Below are 14,795 nucleotides of genomic sequence, written 5' to 3'. Positions count from 1 at the left end.
TTATTGTCTGCTGAGGCATGGCATCCCACTCTTCTTGAAGGGCAGCCGAGTCAATATCAGTATAGAGTGCCATTGAGACTTCCCAATGACACAAAAAAAGATGAGATTTTCCACTGAACTCCATATCCATTGTATAAAGTAGACCTTAAGCTGTTAGAAATGCATGTTGGTCAAGCTCCTGCACCTTTTATAAATTGACTGCAAGAATAGAAAGTACAAGTGAATTGCAAAATGTGTCCACCCTGTCATGGGACAATTTCTAAACAGAGTAAATATATTCTAATCATATATTGATTACAAAATGTACATTTTCAGAAAGGTATTTGGTCCCTCGTTCAGGAATATATTTTAGTTTCTGGAAAACATCTCTCAAAAATACAGAAATTATGGAAAAATATGTTTGTATATGTAAAATCTGTGAAAGTTGTACTTTCTTTTCTGAATAAAATCTCTTCAGAGCAAAATCACACAAAAGGTTTTGATAACTTGTGAAAATAATTATTTATTCACATAAAACATGAACATGACAGGGTGGACAATCACATGACGGGGTGGACAATGTTATGATAATGTTTTGTCAACAAATGTTTTTTGTCAAAACATGACTTTTTTCACCTACTGTATTTTGAATTGTGCACAGGTAGGCTACATTTGGAAATGACACTCAACAACAGCAAAAATAAATAAATAAAACCTTCAACTAGACGAAAAAACAGGATTGATATAAACAAAACAAAAACCCTTGGTCCCTAAATGTAGGCCTACCACAAAAAGTATAAACATAGGTATCCTTTCAAATGGTTTCTTTCTCTGCATATGTTTTGTCCTCCACTTGACTTCTGAAACACTGAAAAACTTATAAAACTGTTATAAAACTAGACTTGATGACGGGGTGGACGATGACAGGGAGGACGTTTCTGGCTGAAGTTTGCATTTAATGAGCGCATGTTGGGCCATTAGCTAGCAACATGTATCAGTTAGGAAGGTCACTGTGTATACTTTAACAAACATATTTTGAATTTCTGAAAAGCATTTATATAGATTCATATTTTGCAATGACAGGGTGGACACATTAAGATTGAACACATTCAAGTTCAATCATAAAATGATGAAAATGTCAAAATATAAATGTTGATATGTACTCTCTCTGCATGAGCTATTCTTCACTCCATTTGTAAAAGACAAAGCAGTGGTAGTGATGTCACTGATTACAGCAGGTGGTTTCTTTTAGTGGCAGTAACCACCTAATGACGGGGTGGACAGCAAATCCAGGGACACATGCAAAACGTTTATTTTTATTATTACATTAGACCATAAATGATCCAATTGACTCATTTTATTCAAGTACTTGATGAGAGCAACAAGAGCATGTAAAAGGTTTGTACATTGTATATCATTTATCTACTTATTTCACTCAGTGAAGTTAGTAGAGAGGAGTTTGGGACATGGCAAAATCACATGCATCTAATCATAGAAACATTTTTTAAATATGAAAAACACCCTTTTAAAGATGTATCTCTGTACCAATGTGTGTTTAAATGTTTGGCCATTTATAATAAACCATCAGAGTTTTGTTATTTTGCAAATTTTTCATGAAAAGTGAGTGATTTCTGCCTGGGACACTAAATGGTACCCTATATTGATATTGACTCGGCCCTCAGGACATTGAGGTTCTGGGGTACAGAGCTCCAGCCTCTACACGGCGACTCAGCTGATCCCATAGGTTTTCTATGGGATGCAGGTCTGAGAAAGTGCAGGCCACTCCATTTGAGGTACCCCAGTCTCCAGCAGCCGTTCCCTAATGATACGACCTCGATGAGCTGGAGCATCAAACACCTGATGTGAATTTTGCCGTTAAACTCCTTGTTAGAGAACAGCAACTTGTGCAAAAAGTACTGAAACACTGAACAGTTGGACATGTGCATTCAAAAGTTTACAGAAGGTCACATTAAGTTCACCTGGAAAGGTTATAATGCATTTTAGGTTCATCTTGAAATTTCACCTGAAAGCTGAATATCCCTAACTTTTTGTGAGTAGTGTATTTTCCTGCCATTTGTTACCTTATTATGATGTTATTATTTATCTATTCATTATTATTGTTTGTAAATCTTTATTTCATGTCAGGAATAAAGAATTTAGACAATAAAGAAAACAGTAGTGCAAATGAGAAAAGACAGAGGAAAAACAGAAAAGAAAAAGAAAAAAGACAGTTGCTTTTTTTCTCAAGTCAAGTACATGATGTGTGCACGTTGCATATATTTTTCATTAGAAAAGTTGCTGCAAATGTACTGACGTGGACAGTGGACAAAATGTAGGGAGAAGAGAGAAGGACAGAGGCCTTCAGGGTCTGTTGACTAATAGGAGAAAATTTGAAATGTGTAAGTAATTTAATAGTTTTTGCCAGCAAACTTTAAAACTTTAAAAAATGTAAAAGGAGGGTATTTTTTTTTACAAGTTAAACCATTTCCTGGACTTAATACTTAGTCAAATAATAATCAAATTATTTCTATAAGATTAATCTGCTAAAGAGCAGGGAGTCGCTGTGACATCACATTGACTCCACCAAAGAAGATGCTTTATTGCAAATGAAGCGAGAGGTATCACTCCTTGTTCCTTCCGTGTTCGCAGCACCACTTCTTCCTCAGCTTGCAGTGTCATGTGCTCACTCCACAGCAGCGTCTGGGTGATACTGATTATTGAGTAGATTTTTTTTTTTTTTTTTTTCAGTTTAAATTACTACTAAATTCACTCTCAGCCAAATCCCACAGCCAAATGGATTCTGGGAAATCACTAACTGAAGCAGAGGTAGATGAGCCACATTTGGTTCAAGTGGAGGCACTAAAAAGGCAAATTCCAACAATTATCAAACATTACAGCTATTAGATGATGACACATATCAGGATATGAGAAGAATTGTCCATAAAGTACAGGATGTTTGAGTCTCAGAATACAGATTATTTGGTTTGTTTTACGTTGTCGTGTCTTGGGATGTTTTTAACAGCCTGAGTGGTCTGAGTCATTCACATGAGGGCGTGCAAGGACATGAGTGACGTTTGCCAACAAAAAGGGACTTGGAGGTGCTTTGAGGTGTTCTGTATTTACGTCCAACAGCCGCCAGGTCAGCTGCATGGCATTTCCATTGACTTATCATTTCATCTTAACTTGGAAATTCAAATAGCAAAATTTTGCCCAACTTTGGATGCCATTAATGTGAAACTTCAGATAAATCCAGTGGTCTGTAAAAGCGACAGCCAGTCAACCTTCTGTAAAAGGTTTAGCCTCCTGGAAGAACAAACGGTCCGTCACCGGTCAAACTGTTGTTGAACAGGGACGTTACTGAGTTTTGGAGACAAGTTGCATCGTCAAATTATCAGGGATGTAAATTTATTGTGGTTCAGGTCTTCTGATGCTTTATGCAGCATGGCAGTGTGCAGGAGACGCAAATATAAGACACAAATCTGCCCTCTGGAGACAGAAACATGAATTCAGCTGTAGGTAATGATGAAGTAAACTCAACTCAACTCAACTTTATTTATATAGCACCTTTCATACAAACACGCAAAGTGCTTCACATTGCAAGATTAAAAGAATACAGACAATAAATAAATAAATACAGTAAAATAAAATAAAAATGAAAACAATCGACAACAAGAAAACTATGAAATAATAAGAACAAATAAATAAAAGTCAGAAGGAAATACAAATAAAATAAAATAAACACAAGGGTAAAAAATAAATAGAAAACCTATGATTAAACTGAAAGACTGAGGCTTTAACGTTACTCCAAAATAAAAGCCAGATTCCTTTTAAAAATATGCAGTGAGCTCGCCGCCCTGATGTCCCAGTGTGCTTTGCTCCTCTTGAGACACCAAACCAGCGTCCAGTGCTGCAGCAGCATGAAGCCCCACTGAGTGATACGATGAAGGCATCATCATCATCATCACCATCACCATCACCATCATCATCATCACACTGTTTTTGATAAAAAAAAAAATGTTGGTTACACCTGGGACGTGAACAGAACAAAGCAAACCAGTGATGTTTGATCATTTGGAAAAGGTGAGAGGTATGTGGTCCAATTAGATACACAAGCTTTAATTAATTAAAACTAAAATTAAAATTAAAATTAAAATAATTCCATTCATTAAACATGGCAAGCTGTGCAATGTCCTTGGACTAGTTCATCGATTAAATATAATCGATTAATTAACAGGTACATGTAAAATAATGCAAATTTATGTACATGCCGCTGTTGCTTACCAGTAAACATAGAATTTTTTCAGTTTTCTCTTACACTTGCAATGAAGAAATGAGGCATTAGACCTACCCCCACTTGAACACACACACACACACACACACACACACACACATTCAACTGACTGAGATGGTGTAGATTGGATGAAAATGAGGTTGCACTGGTGCGGTGTGCTCACAGGCAGGAAATCTCCGCATACAGGAAGTGACGACTCACAAGTCAACAGGGAAAGATAAAAATCAGCTCGTAAACAGCACCAAGGAAGCAGTCAGTCCAGAGAAAGCTGGACTCAGCAGCGACGACCGAACCTCCTCGCCTCCTTCTCCTCCCAGCCCCTTCAGCCGCTGAGAGGAGGGCGTTTGGTGTGTGCAGTTTTGCTGAAGTCACTTGGTGTGGCACAAAGGTGTGGCATGTGACTCTTTTCATGCTGACAAAATAATAATGTCATAATTTGCAAATGTGCAAATGGCCTAAAGTACTTGTGGGGGTCATGATTTAATGTCTCCTAATGTTTCTATATCCCCTTGTATCCCCACTGCAGTGAGCACGGTGCTGAACGTTTGCCATGTGCGGCCGCCATTTATTGTCCCTAAGCCAATGAAAAACTGTAAAGCTGCCAGCTGCTGGTCTCCTTTAATATTATTAACATTGTCAAGTTGACAGTAAATCATTTCAAAATGCCCTGTAGAGACTGGATTTCATTGGAAATTTTAACACAGGTATGGTAACACATACTGTGCTGTTTTTTAAGAGGGTGAGTTATTAACAGAATGCAAAAGAGAAAGTTGGCTGGGGGCTTATCTCTCCTCCCTGATGAATTTATGATGATTTCTTAAACACAGAAGACTTGTTTGCAGACCAGATTTCAGTTAACAGGCAGCATAATAACCAGCCTCATCATATAATATACAAATATTAGCTGATAAAAACCGAGAAGGGGTTCCTCGCATTGCCCTGCGTTTAAACGTGTTGGTGTGAGTTTGGAAATATTTGGTCAAATGTGTAATGTCAGTGTGTATGTTGTGTCCAGTTTAGGTCGGTGGGAAGTTGCAAATTTACAACATAAGAATGTCCAACAAGCTGGAGCACTGGCATTTATGAAGCATTAAATAATTGGGAAAACAATGCAAAATATATTCATAAGGACAGGTGGTTGTAAGAAGTTTTTATAACTGCCATGAGAAAAATGAAATGTCCTGTTTTCAGAGAATTCAAGGACAAAGCCATGTAATAATATTTTTTATTTCTATGGGAAAAATAATAAGTATTTGCTGTCTATGACCTGCTGTTAACACGCACGTGTTGTTCGATTTCCCATCCTACCCCCTTCCAAATCTTTTGTATGGGGAAAAAGGAGAAAATTCAATAAAATACAAATAGCAGGGAAACAGTGATAAATGCAGCAGGGAGGAGAAGGTCAACAGCTCGTGTCCTCTCGAGTTTTGTCTCGGTAAAGCTTTGGTACACACTGCTGTCTGATGGTCGGGGAGGGCGTCGGCTCTTCTTCACCGCGGTGAGCTCCAGTTCAACACAGACAGAGAAAACACCTCAGACACTTCAGACCCCGTGGAGCTCCAGGGGCATGAGAAAATGAGTTTATAATAAGGCTGTTAATATACCTTAGTTATGTTTGCATGGTGCTTTACGGAGCTTTTCTGTATGGTTTGTCTTGGTTAAGCACCTGTAGGGTGGCGGTTTTTGAACCGTTTCACTCATCTGGACCACCAAGCTGACTTTCTTTAGGCAGCAGATCCTCATGTGAAGTTATTTTACCCTGAGACACTGATATGACAAGATACTTTATGTTAAGTATTACATTTTTTTTAGACGCCATGCTTAAACCTGGACAAGTGAATCCGAGGTGGTGAGATTAAACATTTGCTATGTGACAGGTCCCTCAAGGACACTTTGAAAACCACTGCCCTAATAACAATAAACTTCATATTTTGCTACTTGCTGCTCACATCACTGAGCGACTGACAGACTCATCCATGACAGTATGATGCTCAAGTCTTTATTCAGTGTAAATGATTCCTCATGATCAAGTGAGATGAGTCAAAACAACATATGCAAACAGTTTTAATCGCCGTTGGCTTGCAGATACGCCGGCTGCTCTCTGCGCACGCTCAGCGGGACAAACACAGCAGTGGCCTACAGAACTGACAGGCAGCTGTTACAAACACTGGCTGTCAATTCATAGGTCATCACCTTGCGCCCCATCACTCTAAAAAAAAAAATTGCCACTGAATTTTCCACATTTATTTAAAAAATCTGAGCTCGTTCCAAAACGTACAAACTGGAGAAATGAGACATAGAGAGACTGTCACTGAGCTGATCTGAAACAGAGAGAATAGTTTTCACAGCAGCACATCTTTGTTGATGACAGCGGGCTCTACGTCGTCTTTGGTGGCTCGCTGCAGGTAACAGCATCTCCACTGGAACACACACACAGCTTCCACATGGAGTTGCTGTTACATCCAGTGAGCACCGGCAGGCGTCGGCTGCCCACTGACAGCGCTTTGTCACTTCCCCGGGCTCCAAATCAGCCATTCACTGCTGAAATAGACAGACCTGCGGGGGATACTCTCAGGTCCTCGGGTGCAGCAGGAGGCTGGTTGTGCAAACACCTGAAAGGAAAAAAGTGAGAAATGAGTGGAAGAAACTGCAGAGGTTAATTCAGGACTTGGATGTGGGAGCCGTCGTTTCACTACATGAGGAGGCTGCACACTTGCAACCGACTTTGACCTGCTAATTTCCTCCTCCCAGTTTTATGACCTGAAATAGATGGTATCATTGCTCACACTCTTCCAACAGAGTGGCCAAAGGGCCAAGGCCTGTATAGATAACGCAGATTTTATGGTGGCTGTCAACACGAGGGCGCTTTCCAGTATGTGGATATACAATGGGTGTGTCTGACCTGTGAACCACCAGGCTTTGCATTTCTTGCTAAGAATAATCATTTTCTTCATAATTGCTAAAGGCGTGTTTCATATTTGATCAGTATGCTCTCCGTTTGAACCTGCTGCAGCTTTTTTTAAATCACTTTTTAGTGTGTGTCTGTTTTGTTCACCCTCTCTTGTCCAACTGTCCTCGTAATATCTTTGTAGACTTTGCCTGGCAGTAAATCTCTGTCCACCTCCTCTTAATCTTCAGAGGAAAACAAAACAATAAAGCAATTAAATGTGCGCCCGCTCTGTCAGCCTGTCTGTCTCTTTCTTACATTTTCCTTTTAACTTGCTGGGTGTTTTTATTCAGCTGAGCAGACCATTGTGAGTCTGTCAGCACTATCAGGCCCCTTCGCTCTCCCTCTGCCTCTTGTGAGGGGAGCACACACTGGTTTAGCACAGTTCCTAGAGTTAAATCTTGTATATCTTATTCAATTATTGCGCCATAAAAACTCTAATGTCCCATGTCAAACCAATTCATTATCCAAATACTAAGAAAAGCTGAAACTCATGAATATAATTAACCTCTTTGGATTATGAAAGCAGTAATGGCTTTGTCTCACACACAAAAAAAAGATAATACCTTGCAGTGTAGTGATATTTAATTATAAGACAGAAATACTTAAATGGAAACGAGAGGAGCACGGTTTTCTACTTGTTTTTGCTGAATACTCCTCTCTCTCCTGAACAAAATTGATCATAGATTTTTTTGAGTTCTTGTACTGATTACATGAATCCCACACAGATAATTTCAGTGACTAAAGTCTGAGCAGGAGCTGTACTCACCTTCATCTGCGCCGCGGCCCGGTGGCTTTCACGGGAGGAGGCCAAAGGTTTGAGAGCAGCAGGGTGTCATGACACAGCGACCTGGGCCGGAGCGGCGTCAGGCGTTACAGAGAGGTGGAGGCAGAGAGGAAGAAGAACACAGTGCCTGACGGCTCAGGACACAGAAGGAGACACTTACAGTGAACAGAGAAAATGAGGCACATTTAGAGGAATAAAAGAAATGGGCTTTGATGTATGTGTCAGCAACGGCAGCGAGGCAATGGCAGAGCGGCAGCGCAGCCAGTTTAAGAGATCAGGAGTTGGAGAAAGGTTAATTATTACACCCGCGGTCAATATTTAACAGTCCCAGCGCCCTGCCCCTCAATCCAACATCCTGATTCCACACTGACTGACACAGAGGGGTAGGGCCAACGTCAAGCACATCTCTTTTGTCCCCTGCACAAAATATTCAGGCAACATCAAGCAGACAGAGAAAAACACACTCTACACAACAAGTATCTTCACCTGTGACCGCAAGCACTTGAGCTTACTTCAGTTCTTTATCTGTGTTACCTTTCCCTGTTGATTGAGCAGTATGCGTTCAATCGAGCACCTCATTCCTTACAAAATAAACCTCATGTACCTGCTGTAGTGATATAATAAAATGCGGCGAAGGACGCTTTCTTCTTTTTCAGTGTTTACTCACAGAGACACGCTCACACTACAAAGTATTTTAGTATACAGGGCAAGTTTTTGGCTGAAATCCACATTATCACCCATTGTCACATGCATTCTTCTCTCTCACACACCTACACACACACACACACACACGTACACACACACACACAATTACTGGAATGAGCAGATATGAAGCTCAGAGGTATGAAGCAATCGCTCAAGAGGAAGCCAAAGACTATGGACTCTAGACAAGGAGGGAGAAGGACAACAGTAAAAGGCCTATTGAAGTGTGTGTGTGGGTGTGTGTGTTAAAGATTGGTGGGCAGAGGGTGACAGCACGTGTCAACATGTATGGACACAGTATTATAATAATGATGTCATGACAAAAAGTAAAGATAGAAAGTAAAGTAAGAGCAAGCGAGGATATTTGTTTATTAGAAAAGAAGATGGAAGATGAGCTCTAACAAGTGTGTGACTCTTTAACTTTAGGACCGCTGTAAATCGGCACATGGCGTGTTGCAAACGACCTGCAGTAAAAACCCCAGTCAACAACATGAATATTTAATGTTTGCTTGCTTTGTTCAGGCTTTTCAGATCCCAACACACCCTCTCTCTCATGTCTAACCGTCCGCATTTCTTTGCCTATTCAAAAAATGTGTCTTTTCTGAGCTTGGGAAATAAATGCAGGGCATGTGTTGGTGCATATGAACAGATCCATAAGAGAAATAGAAGGTGATTCAGGCGGCATAGAGGCGTAAAAGATTTAGATACACCCATGTAGCGTGTAGTGACATATCTGCATCAGACACACACTCCGTCTCATTACCTGTACATGTGAGCTTCACTGCAAATGCCCAAACTCATTTAACTGTATGGACTGCAGTTTTGAACCATAAGCGGTAACACTCTCTGCCAAGTGATAGCTGATTTTTTTTTTTTTTTTTTTTTTTTTTTTTGGCACTTTCCGCCTCGTCTTTTATTCATACTTGAGCTATCTTATCTCACAAGTCCAAGGGATTGGTATGCTCGAGTGCAGAGTCCAGTGTCCCTTTGGAGGGGGGGACAGAATATGTGCACAGCATTAATCTGCGATACAGATAAAAGTCCTTTCTCGTACCTTTGATTCGACGGCATCTGAGGTCATAATAATTTGAGGTGCACTTCAGATCAGATAACAACATCAATCTGCCGTGTATAAAATTATCTCGGGCGCAAGGTCACATGCAGTTGCTTGAATCCTCGCTGAGGTTGTTCATCATGTGATGTGGTGATCTCATTTGGGGAATCATATGCCAGCGTCTGTCAGGGAAGTTGACATTTCTCTAATAAACAAATAGTTCAATTTTTTTCCCCTGATATGAGCCATCTATTTTCCAAGCATATCCATCTTTATTGGTCCTTCACTTGAATTTGCCAAAAATGTGACACAACAAAATAACTCAGCAGAGTAACAGCTGGATGTAATCTCTTAGATGGTGTTTTTAAACGTTGTAAATTTTCACTTTTACAGTTTGCTACTTCAAATGACATTCTTCTTCACACAGCCAAGCCACAGCTTCCAATATTTGACATCTAACATCTTTATGGCATTTAAAAAAAAAAACAGTGATCTTTCTGGTCGCTTTAAATTTGCAACATGCAGTCGACTCTAATAATGTAACAGATAATATTTCACCACCCACCCCCTGCTCGTGATTTTAGTTCCCCAAATAACTTGGCACCATCAGAGTCAGCTGGATTCGAACACACAGGTCCCACCGAGGCAGAATATAACTCCGTTACAGTGTCTCTCTTATCTACTGGTTTGTGTCTTGGACGTGTTTTTGTTGATTTGTGCCTCCCACCTCAAAACGTTTGGATGCACCAGGCTCCTTCTCCTCCAAGTGCTCCCTCTCTTCCCTCTCACCAGAGGAGCTCATCGTGAACTCGGGTCACTTTCTGTTTCAGGATGATGGCAGGATGTTCCAACACACACACACACACACACACACACCAGCTCTGACACACACACAATAAAAGAGACGTGGTTCAGATTTGTGCACTGCGGCTCTGACTTTTGTTTAACAGACAAAAAAACAAATCAGCATGTCAGACCAGTCAAATGAGCAAAGCAAAATGACAGGTTTTTGAACATTACTGAATAAAAAAAACAATTAAACTCTGGTTCTAACAGTCAGAGAGAGTCACTATGAAAATCCACTGAGTGATCTTTTAAATCAATCATGACGCATTTGTTTGCTTAGTGTGAATCAGAACGTTTGTTAATGAATGAAAAGGACAAAAGGTATAACAACTCCTTCAAATAACACAAATGCATTTGAGACTGTTTGTTACAAAACTGAAATCACTGACTACAGAGCATTTAGTTGGCAAGCGATCTGTGAAGTGTTTTTTTGTTTCTTTATTGTGCAATCAAACAGAGTCGGTTTATCATCAAAAAAATTGATTTGAGAGTAAAACTATCAACGGTTCAGTCAAGGAATGTTTTAGTGCAAGTACAATAAATTTGTGATTAAAATGCAAATCCAAAAGTTTTGTTTGTGAATCCAAAAGTTTTGCTCGCTGTTGAGCTGAATCTGGTGGGCGGGACTAACGCTGACAGATTTAAGACACGTCTCTATTGGCCGGTTTCAATCTGAGTGACAACATCCACAGTTACAATGTAATCGCTTCACCGCCACCTTCTGGACGGGAGTGTGAATCAGAACAGCGTCTATGCATTCATATCCACATACAATTGCTGATGTGCATTTTTGATTCACAAACAAATCTTTTGAATTCACAGACAAAACTTTAGGATTCGCAAAAAAAAAAAAAAAAAAAAAAAAAATCTGATTTGCATTTTAATCACATTTTACATGCAATAAAAAGTTTTTCGATTGCAGTGTTGATAGTTTTACTGTAAAATCTTTTTCTGCACATATGTCGGATCATTTGCGCTGCTCTTAGTAGTTCACCACATTTGCACCTAAGGACAAATTTCTGCACACATTAAATCCTGTGCAAATATCCCCAAAATCCACTTAAACAGTATAAGGCTCTTGACACGGGACTTTAAACATCTGTAAACCTCTTAATCTGTCATGATCAACAAGAACATTGTAACTTTAATCTCATTATCTGTGGTTTCCTTTTCTTATTTGCCTACGGACGATTGTCTTTTGATGCAGTGATTAAGTTTCCCCCGAGGCTTTAATAAGGTTTATCTTGATCTTAGCCTCAGCTGCTGACTAACACGAGTATCCACAGCAAATATTAGCTCAACATGCAGACACACAGAGCGGCGTGAGCGGAGGACACCCTGGACCATCAAACAGTGAAATAATGTCCCTCATGTTGAACCAGAGGAAACACCGAGACACACACACACACACACACACACACACACACACACACAGAGCAGTAACGAAGCTGTCTGACTTATAAACGCTGCTTCTGATTAACACCGTGTAGGTTGTGCTGCTGGGAGAGAGCGTAGAGTATCTGAATTAAAATGCTTTTTGTGGTCTCAAGTGCATTTTTTTTTTAAATATTCAAAAACTTCCTCAACAACTGCTGTGCTATTAAAGGAATACTCCAACATTTTGGGTAAAAATCCCCCTTTTCTCACTTATCCAGACTGAGACAAGATGTTGGATACCATTTCCACCTCTGTACGTCCACTGGTTCATTTCCTATGGGTAGTATTTTGTGTTAGCTTAGCATAAAGACTTGAAGTCTATAGGAGTCATTAGCCTAGTTCCGTCAAAGTGCAAAAATAAACCTTACAGCAAATATGAAGCTGTCTTCTTTACACAGCGTATCATGTATATTTGAAATAAAAGTCATGGAATTTTTTTTTTAACCTTTTTTTTTTTTTTTTTTTCGCTTTGACAGCGCTAGGCTAATGACTCCATAGACTTCAAGTCTTTATGCTAAGCCAACACAAAAAGCTACCCACAGAAACTGAACCACTGGATAAACAGAGATGAAAATGGCATCAAACATCTTGTCTCAGTCTGTGGGAGTCAGAAAAAGGGGATTTTGCTTAAAGTGGAGTATTCCTTTAAACAAGTGGGAATAAAATTTATCCAGGCTTTTCCCTGTGCACATTAAAATAAAATTATTTTCCACAGATGACTGACCACTGGTCAAAGTCGACAATTATTGCAAACGGCATAGTGCCCAAAAATCAAACCTTTAATCAGGGATATATTCAGCTATTGGCCACTGAATGAATCTGTGGAGGAGTGATTGATAATTTGAGCTGTGAGGGGGCAGACATGGGACCCATAACTCCAGGCTACACCTCTGATCAGCGCCGCCACCAGGGCTTCAAATAACTCTCACAGATCTTCTGACATCCATCCCATTACACAGGGAAGCTGGGCCATCTGAATATTTTACAGTAAAATATTAAACATATAACATATAACAAGTAATAGCAGCATTTCTACCAGTTTGAAATTTATCGCAGCGCAGTAAGACATGATGAGAGAACAAAAAATATGGGGCCCAAATCCATAATCCATCTTTACATGCACAAACATTCATAATTTGGTTGTTTCTCTGTAACATGCTGCAATGATATACATCTATTTCTTCCTCTTGTTAATTCCCTTCTTTCATCTCTTGCGTTTGATAGTTCCTTATTTACGTTTCTTGTTTGCTAACTTGGCAGGTTGACACTGATGAGTGACAAGTGCAATCAGAGATTTTGGACTCTCTGAAGAAATCAAAGGAAAATACTTCTTTTATTACTTAATTTAAAAATTAATACATAAATTTACCTTGCCAGAAACTATGGAGGCACGACAAGATACGATGCAATAAAAACTTGGAAATGAAAAGCCTTAAATTTTTTGTTGCAGGAAGAGAATGAACAGTTACCGTTTTATCAGCATCAGGATCCGAGAAACAAACCGGCCTGAAAACGAATTCTCATCAAAGGAAAATATTCAGGTTATCATTTGGTCTGATTTCAGAGATGTTTGTGTAAAAGCATTTATCAGCAAATTCTCATTACATGAGGGAAAACACACTGACTGGAGGTGTGTGTCAGTCAAACCTTCAGCAGCATTTAGAGTCAACACACAGAAAAGCCACAAGCTGCAGTCCAGAGGTAGAAATGACCATCTTTGTTGAAATGTCCACCTAGAAAGAGGATGTGTTTACTTTTCTCAGCTGTTAAATATATTGTGACCTCTACAGGTGACCTCTAGGAATTACAACACTATCATGAGGACTCTGCTCGCCCCTCCTGCCTCCTTGTGTTGCCCTGTGACACTGACATGAAGTCACATACATTTTCATTAAGTAATAAGTTAGCTCGCTAAATAGAGCAGAAACACAACAGAAATGCCTAGTAGAAGTAACACACTGCACTGAAAAATATTGTAATACTACAGCATGCTTTGTATTTTCAAGTTTGATATTTTGTGAGAAACACCCTCCTATGATTTTTACCCTTCCGTCCTAATTGTTAAATTAAAACTGATCAACACAGCAGCTGAGAAAGAGGCGTCTTCCCCTTACTTCCTATCCTTTCTTTTGTCCCGCGCTGGACTGTCTCTCAAACAGTGAGATCACACTTCCTGATGAGGAACAGGGTGAAACTTTGTGCTGAATTCACACATCCTGATTGTGTGCCTGTCACAGTGTGAGGCAAAATGATCTGCTGCAGGGGTTCTCAACCTTTTGGGTGTCAAGGACCCCCAAACCGATGCACTTCAGGCCGTGAACCCGTATTTGATAAGATTTATTTTTTATTCCATAACTTCCTATACTGTAGACTGGCCCAGGCTTCCTAAAACAAAGGTAGAGTCATACTAGATAGAGACGGGCCCATGCAACACTTATTCATGATTCGGGCACGTGCATCTTTAAAATCTTCCTGTAGGTTTTGCCGAGGCCCCCAGCACCTTGTATCCCATCTCAGTCTTATTTATCTGAACACTGGAGAGTCCTGTCGGCTCAGTGCACCCTCCTCACATGGAGCAAACCTCCCTTTACTGTCTTCATCCTAATGATCCAACTCCTGTTCAGTCCCCACTTTCTTGCTGTGTTCATGTGTGCTCATATATTCCTGTCCTTTTCTGTCTGTGCATGTTGATTTCAGTTACATCCTCAACGTTATGTCTTTGCTCGGTATATTTGTTGGTTTTGTTTACTGT

The sequence above is a fragment of the Myripristis murdjan genome, chromosome 14 (assembly GCF_902150065.1).
Source record: "Myripristis murdjan chromosome 14, fMyrMur1.1, whole genome shotgun sequence".
In the NCBI taxonomy this organism is placed as follows: domain Eukaryota; kingdom Metazoa; phylum Chordata; class Actinopteri; order Holocentriformes; family Holocentridae; genus Myripristis; species Myripristis murdjan.
Note: the sequence above shows the minus strand (reverse complement) of the source record.